This window comes from Mirounga angustirostris, unplaced genomic scaffold, assembly GCF_029215605.1.
Source record: "Mirounga angustirostris isolate CCGP_5_RB_7025 unplaced genomic scaffold, mMirAng1.0.hap1 SCAF_4, whole genome shotgun sequence".
NCBI lineage: Eukaryota > Metazoa > Chordata > Mammalia > Carnivora > Phocidae > Mirounga > Mirounga angustirostris.
Window position 1 is genome coordinate 53900918 of NW_026991712.1, and position 9077 is coordinate 53909994.

The 9077-nt window shown below is 35.7% G+C and overlaps 1 pseudogene; it reads right to left on the reverse strand.

The window, feature by feature from the left end:
- Window positions 1-4895: 4895 nt before the first annotated feature.
- On the reverse strand, window positions 4896-4995 carry LOC123860643 (U6 spliceosomal RNA; annotated as a pseudogene).
- Window positions 4996-9077: the final 4082 nt, after the last annotated feature.

A 9077-nucleotide genomic window follows, 5' to 3' on the forward strand; every position in this document is an offset into this window, starting at 1 on the left:
TATTTGACAAAATGTCACTGTAGACCCCTACATTGGGGACATCACGCTGACTGGATATAATGTGCAACATGTAGTAAAGTACCCTTTCCCCCCCCTTCCACTGCCCTTCACCCATTTTGCCCATCTCCCCACCCCTTTCCCCTCTGGCAACTATCAGTTTGTTCTCTGTAGCTACAGGTCTGATTCGGCCATTTTTAAAAATGTGAGTATAGTTGACATACAACGTTACATTAATTTCAGGTGTACAACACAGTAATTCAAGACGTTTATACAGTATGCTATGTTTGCCACAAGTGTAGCTCCTATCTGTCACCATATAACACTGTTACAATATCACTGACTATATTCCCTATGCTGTGCCTTTTATTCCATGACTTATTCATGCCATAACTGGAAGCCTGTATCTCCCATTTTCCTAATCTTCAACCCCCCCTCCTCTGGCAACCATCAGTTTGTTCTCTGTATATATAGGTCTGATTCTGCTTTTTTTGTTTATTCATTTGTTCTTTTTTTTTTTTATTCCACTTATGAGTAAAATCATATGGTATTTGTTTTTCTCAATCTGACTTATTTCACTTAAACATAATCCCCTCTAGGTCTATCCATGTTGTCACAAATGGCATGATCTCATCCTTTTTTATGGCTGTGTAATATTCCTCTGTATATATATATATATATATATATGTGTGTGTGTGTGTGTGTGTGTGTGTGTGTATACACAACAGTGTATGTATATATGTGTGTGTGTATATACACACAACATCTTCCTTATCCATTTGTCTATTGATGGACAGCTGGGTTGCTTCCATATCTTAAGTATTGTAAATAATGCTGCAATAAACATAGGGGTGAATATATCTTTTTGGATTAGTATTTTTGTTAGTAAAGTACTTTTTATGCCTTAGGAAGACATATGTGAGCCAGAAGGTGGGTGATAAACCCCCCAATCTTTCAGGAGACTGTCATCTTAGTGAAGTTTCTAGAAATCCAATGTTCAGGAACACATAGAGATATTCTCTCCAAGTTGGAGGACAAGTTGCTGCTATTTCTTGTGCCACTTATAAAGAAAAGAAAAAGGCATATTTGATAGGCCTCTTTCTTTTTAAAAAAAAAAGATTTTATTTTTATTTTAGAGAGAGAGAGAGCATGAGTGGTTGGAGGGGTAGAAGGAAAGGGAGAGAGAGAATCTCAAGCACATTCCCTGCTGAGCACGGAGCTCATTGTGGGGCTTGATCCCATAACACGAGATCATGACCAGAGCCAAAATCAAGAGTCAGACACTTAACCGACTGAGCCACCCAGGCACCTGATAGGCCTCTTTCTTTTTAAATTAAAGTTTTAGATTTAGTTTTAGATTTATAGAAGCCATGAATAGATAATACAGAAAATTCCCTTAAACTCCACCCTCCACATCTAGTTTCCCTATTATTAATATCTTGCATTACTCTAGTACATTTGTTACAATTAATGAACCAATATTGATACATTATTATTAACTAAAGTCCATAATTTATTCAGAGTTCCTTAATTTTAACTTAATGCCATTTTTCTGTTCCAGGGTCCCATCAAGCATAACACATTAGCTTTCATTGTCATGTCTCCTTAGGCTTCTCTTGATAGTGACAATTTCTCAGATTTTCCTTGTTTTTGATGATTTTGACAGTTTTGAGGGGTACAGTTTAGATGTTTTGTATAACGTCCCTTAATTGGGATTTGTTTGATGTTTATCTCACGGTTAGGCTGGGGTTATGGATTTTGGGGTGGAAAACCACAGAGGTAAAAATGCCATTCTCATCACATCATATCAAAGGTATACACCATCAACATGACTTATCACTGTTGAGGTTGATCACCTGCTGGGGTGGTGGTGTCAGATTTCTCCACTATAAAGTTACTCCTTTTCCCCCCTTTTGTTTCCCACCCATACTCTTTGAAAGGAGCTCACTATCCACAGCCCAGACTTAATGGGTGGGGAGTTAGGCTCCTCTCCTTGAGGATGAAATATCTACATAAGTTATTTGGAATTTTTCTGCACAGGAGGTTTGTTTCTTCTCCCCCATTCATTTTTAAATTTGTTGAATACACTACAGACCCATAGATCTTTATTCTATATTTTGGATTCTAATCCAATTCTATTTTATTTATTTTGACGCTCAGATTGTTGCAGCTTTGGCCATTGGGAGTTCTTTCATCTGGTTCTTGAGTTCCTTTGACATGTTACGTCATGTCATTGTGGGGTGGTTTTTTTGTTTTTGTTCTCATTTTTGTTTTTGGAATATATCCTTACATTCCGGCATTAGAAGATGCTCCAGATTCATTTTGTGCTTAATTTTGCTTAAAGCAGTGTGCCTGTCCAACACCAATTAATATTTCAGTTCAGAAGTATAATAGACGGTTACTCTGTGCTTAGTACTTTGTTACATGCCGGGTGTAATGTTATCTATTTTTGTCTGATAAATAGAGAATGATCATCCTCTTGGTTATCACTTATATGTTTATGCTCCTTTGCTTTTTATAGAGCTTCTCGATCTCCCGTGTACACCAGCTCATTTTTTAATGTCACAAAAATTTTCTGTGATATGTATGTTGGAATTATGATTTCTATTTCATGGATAATGAATCTTATTTTGACTTTTAACAGATGTTTTTAAAGGTGAAATTAAACTCTAGTTTATTGTAGTGAGTGCAGCCTCTGCTAAATGTATGGAGTCATTTGTTCAAATTCTCTCTAAAACAATTCTACAGGGTTTTCCTGATTATGGCAACATATGACCACAATGGATTTGTTTTGTTCTCTTCCACATTTATTTTCCACTCCCTTTCCCATTTCAATCCATGAAAATAATAGAAAATTTCAGTTACATAAAGCCTTGCCATATTTCAACTCGCTTCAGAATGTAATAATGTAAATTGAAGAAAACTCTATGGAATATATTGCCATTGCTTCGCATCCCTTCTTAAGCATAAAATTTTCCAGGAAATGAAATAAAATTCCCACATCACAATACATAACATATTTAATGTAAACCAAGAATGTCAATAGAACTGTGAGTTATGGCATCAAATATGCTTTGACACAATTGTGTGGAGACTTCAATAATTTTAGTGCTGTCCTAGTCTTGCAAAATATGAACACCTCACTTTATGGTGAACTAATGATGTTGCAATGATTTCCTTTCAAATGTCTTACTTTGTAAGGTATAAGCTGAGCTTGATTTAATTTTAGTATCTTTTTTGGAGGGGGATCTAGACCCTATAACTTCATGCATAGCTCATATACTTTTATAGGATTATGTTTGATGGACTTTGAAATTATAGATCATGATCTTTCTTTTAATTAGAGGGAAAGCCTCCCTTTATCTACACTGCACTCTAGTGTTTGCTTGTGAACATCAAGGGAGAGCACTGAGGAGTGAGTTTTGCTACAGTGACCTGCACAATTAATAGCTTCAAAGAATCTTTAGGGAATATTCTGGGAAGAGTGTGTGGCTTAACTCTATAGGCCTCTCTTGAGCTGAGCTGTCCCACTGAGCTATAGATAACAGACGATCACATTTAGACATTTTAATTGAACTGCTTTTGGCTTTCTTCAGGTTTTATGAGAAAAGGGCCTTACAATTCTCAGAAGTAAAAACCATGTTGTCACCATGTTGTTAGAAACTAGAGTTTAGGTTGGTTGGTTTGTCACCTCAAATAGGTTCTTTTGGAGTCCATTGTGTTTTGGAGACTGTTCATTTTCCCATGCTCGTTATTGACCTGATTTAAGGTGAATGGCACCTGTAGAAAAAACCGCTACTTCATTACCGCTGCTCATCAGCACAACAGGGATATGTGTGAGGTGGTTCTTCATAGCTACACAATTTTTGGAACGACGCGTGACACTTCATGCTACAGACAATTTCCTACTGAAGAATCTGTGACATGTTTGTGTTACACGTAGGAACTGCCAAACCTGGAGCTAACGGTCATCCCATAGGTTGTCACCTGTCAATAAATTACCCAGGTCACTGTGTTGATAATCCTGGATTACAAATCCTACTCCCTTTTCTACCTGTCACGTTTATGGTCTGTCCAGGAAACAATCTGACACCTTCCCAAGGATCTTATGTACATTTTACAATATTTAAGTGATATATGTCAACAGCATTTAGTGTCGGTAGTTTCTGGAGATAAATCAGTTTGTGAAGGTAACATCTAATCTCCTTAAGGGATTCAATTCATCAAAATGTATTGATCTCCAACTATGTGCAATATACCTTCCATGAGATGGAGGATATGAATGATCTTTGTTTTCAAGGGGCCCAGAGTCTTATCTAAAAAAGTATTAAATAATAATTCAAGGGAGATTATTGGTACAATAATAATCAAAGTATAACTTTCAGGAGAGTATTTCCAACTGGGAATCAAAATGGGTTTGTAGAGGAGAAAAGGTCCTATTTATACAGTGCCAACCTTACATAGTCCTCAGAAAAATGATATGATGCCGGTATGATCCCCACTTTACAAGAAAGAAACTAAGGCTCAGAGAAGCTAAGTACTGGCCTAATGTCATAGAATAATGACAGATATTTAAATGGGGGATCACCTCTGATTCCCAAACCTCTTCTTTTTTTCAATTAACAATTATTAAGCTCCAGAAGTAGAGATGACAAACCAATCTATAAACTGTTTTTATTTTAGACTTCCTTACATATGAATAAAATGGTAACTCAGAATGTTTAAGTGACCTGGTTAGTATTAAATAGACAACAAATGGTGGATCCAGGTTTTGTACATAGGTCTTTTTTTAACACTTTAATCATGGATACTTGTTTTCCTCTTCTTTTTTAAAAAACATTTAACATGAGTCTACCTTCTTAACAGATTTTTAAAGAGCACAATACGTATCATTTTTTTAAAATATGGAATGCTTCATGAATTTGTGTGTCATCCTTGTGCAGAGGCCACGCTAATCTCTGTATTGTTGCGATTTTAGTCTATATGCTGCCGAAACAAGTCTACAGTATTGTTAACTACAGGCACAGCAATGTACAGCAGATCTCTAGATCTTATTCATCTTGTATAATTGAAATTTTATACCCATTGAACAGTAACTCCCCATTCCCACTTCCTTCTTTCCCTTGTAATCACCATTCTACTCTCCATTTCCATGAATTTGACTATTCTAGATACTTCATGTAAGTGGAATCATGCAGTATTTGTCCTTCTGTGACTGGTTTGTTTCACCAGCATAATGTCCTCCAAGTTCATCTATATCATAACATATGGTAGGATTTCTTTTTTTTTTAAAGTTGAATGTGTTCTATTGGTTGTGTATACCATGGTTTTTTTTATCCATACATCCGTCAATGGACATTTAGGTCATTTCCATGTTTTGACTCTTGAATAATGCTATAGTGAACATGGGCGTGCACATATCTCTTTGAGATCCTGATTTCAATTCTCTTGGATAAATACCCAGAAGTGGGATTGCTGATTAGATGGTAATTCTATTTTTAATTTTGGGGGGAACTTCATGATGTTTTCCATAGCAGCTGCATCATATTACATTCTCACCAATTGTGTATTATGGATAATTTTAAACACACATTGTGGAGAGAAAGGTACAGTGTGCCTGCATGTACCCATTATTCAGATTTAACACTCACTGGCTCACAGCCATGTTTGCATTCATTTGCACCACCTTTACTGTTTCTGCCCCCAGAATTCTCTCTCTCTCTCTCTCTTTTTTTTTTCTTCCTCATATGACCCAGCAATTGCACTACTGGGTATTTACCCCTAAGATACAAATTAGTGATCCCAGAATTCTCTTGAAACTTGTTCCCAGACATCAGATTTCATCCATAAATATTTGAGTATATGTCTCTAACAAAAAAGAACTTTTGTTAAAGACCATAGTCATAGTGCCATGTTCGTACATAAAAAATTCTAGTAATGTCTTTATATCACCCAATATCCAGTCAGTATTTTTCTCATACATGTTTTATTGGTTTGTTTAAAGATCCTGTGTTGCTGGTTTGTTTGAATTGACATTCCAACAGGCTGCACACACTGCGTTCTATTGGGAGGTCTCTTAAAGATTTTTCATTTCATAGGTTACCTTAACTTTTATTTTTAAATATTTAGTTGAAATTGATTTGTTGAATAAATTGAGTAATTATCCAGAAAGTAAGGAATTACTTTCTGGATATTGCTGATTGCATTCTCATTTAAAAATTGAAAACCATCGGGGTGCCTGGGTGGCTCAGTCGTTAAGCGTCTGCCTTTGGCTCAGGTCATGGTCCTAGGGTCTGGGATCGAGCCCTGCATCGGGCTCCCTGTTCCGCGGGAAGCCTGCTTCTCCCTCTCCCACTCCCCCTGCTTGTGTTTCCTCTCTCACTTTCCTGGTTAGATCAAAAGTCTTGATCATATTTAGGCTATTTTTTTTGGCAAGACTACTTCTTCAGTGGTGTTGTAAATTTCCATCAGGAGATGCATAATGTCCAGTTGTCTTCTGCTGTGATGTTAGCTGCCATTAAGAATCATTTTTCCCAGATTCAGAGTTTACTTAGGGGTTTGCAAAATGGTAATATTCCAGTCATTTTATTACATCTTTATATGCTAGCTGGACTACTTCTGTAGACAGAATTTCTTTCTCATCAACTTTTTGAATACACTGAGGTGCAGTTTTGACCGGAAAAATAAATTATCTCTATGAATCTTCCCCTTTATTTACTAGTGTTTAGAATAATGAGTTGGTTTTCCCACCATTCTCCAAAGGTGATCAATTTTTTCAAAATGATAATTGCAAATTCCTGGATTTTTAACATATTTGTTTCATTTAAATCCACTGATATTATTCCTCTTATTGGTGCTGCCAATGACTCATCTTTGAACAGTGGGAGCTAATTCAAGACGGTTCATGAGTTCTATTGACGTTTTTCCAATAATTTTTGATAAATTCCTTGCCTTTTGGAATGGCAAAATATTCAGATTCATTTTACAAATTTCCTGCTCCTGACTTTTTTAAAATTTATATTTATTTATGTAAAGATTTTATTTATTTATTTGACAGAGAGAGACACAGTGAGAGAGGGAACACAAGCAGGGGGAGTGGGAGAGGGAGAAGCAGGCTCCCCACGGAGCAGGGAGCCCGATGCGGGGCTCGATCCCAGGACCCTGGGACCATGACCTGAGCCGAAGGCAGACTCTTAACTACTGAGCCACCCAGGTGCCCGCTCCTGACTTTTATACCTGTCTGTTCTATGTTTTCTCCTATCATGTGTGATAATTTTATGTAATTGTAGCTTAATCTCCCATTGTGTGTACATGTGCACATATGTATACACCCATATCCTCCCTTTCCTAGATAAATGATAATACAGTGTATATGTACATATTGCTTCTACAGCTTGCTGTTTTAATTTAACAGTGTATCCAGGAAATTGCATATGAGAAAGTAATAATTTTTTCTTACAGTTCTGTAGTGCTCCATTTTAAGTATCTCAGAGTTAATCCAATTCATCTTGTACTGATGAAAATTTAGGTTGTTTCTGGCTTTTTACCATTTTAAATTTTACAATAAATAGCCATGTATATACATACATCTTTTCACATTTTATTATTTTATATATGAGATAGATTCCCAGAGAAGAGGTAAACATAAGTAATATGTAATTTTGCTAAATAGTGCCAAATTGGCTTCCACAGCATTTGTAACATTTTGCATTCTTTTTAGTAATGCATATGTATTTATTTCCCCTTAGCCTTTCCAACTGAGTATGTGGGCAAGCTCTTGCTTTTCTGTCAACTTGATAAATAAGATAAATATATCTATGTGATGTTAATTTGCATTTCTCTAACTCTGAGCTATTCTCTTAATTATGAGCCTCATATATTTGAGAGTCCTAAACATATGAGGACCACTGTATTTTCTTTTCTAGAAACTATCTGTTCATATCCCTAGACTTTTTTTAATAGCATTGTAGACCTTCTAATTTTGCTTATGAAGTTATATTTATCATGCATTTTTAACCCTACGTAGTCAAATTTATTATTTTCCTTCTTGCTTTAAGATTTTGAGTCCGAGGAGACTTTTCTTCACTTCTAGGTTATAGAGAAATTCACAAATGTTTGTACTTGTGTAATTTCATTTTTTTACACTTAAATTTCTATTTTTTTGAATTTTCATCAGTTTGGGGTGTAAGAAATAAATTCCATTTTTATTATTTTTCCTATTACTGTCCAGTTATTTTTGCACCACTTATTAAAATACCCATGTTTCCCACTTGATTTGTGACTCAATTTTCATTGAATACTACAAACAATTGTGTATATTTCTGGATTCTTCATTCTTTTTGTGCTGATTTATCTGGCTAGTCACATGCCAAGAGCACACTGTTTTAATTATAGAGGCCTTAGAATATGTTTATATCTGGTTGGGTTAGCAACTCCCTTTCCTCACTATTGCTCTTCCTTTTCAAGTGAACCTAGATCTTAGGTTTTTTCATTAGATTCTACTTCCTTTAAGTAGATGTCACAAAACCAGAATGTTTAGATTCTTCTAGAAAGGAAAATAAGAAAGTAAGATTGTGAATGAATTTGATGGCAAAACAGGGTCAAGTATAATTTCCTTTTTAGTTTTTGTTTTAATTAAAAGGATAAGAAGAACCAAGCGTAATCAGTTCATGTAACCTTTTTCCCCCTTCTATAGGTCCCCTTGGAGAAGTGATGAATTATCCTAATTTAGCAATCAACATTTCCATCCTATGGATCACTTAATTAGCTCTGATAGAATACAGAGAGAGATGCCTTGTGTTTGAAAACACTTAAAGAATTAATACTTATTGATGATAACACACTTCTAATACCTGGTGGTAAAGCCCTGGGTGTTTCTGTATAAGATCCAAGGCATGGTGACATGGTTGCTATATTGGTATTTGTATGTACTGGTGTGTGTGTGTGTGTGTGCGCATTCTTCACTAGAATACAGTGGGGTTCAATGTTTATATTGTCAGTTTCAAAAATCCAGTTCTTAACATGGTAATGCAAAAGGAGAAAACAATAATTATAATGTGTGTAGATCTGAAAGCCTGACA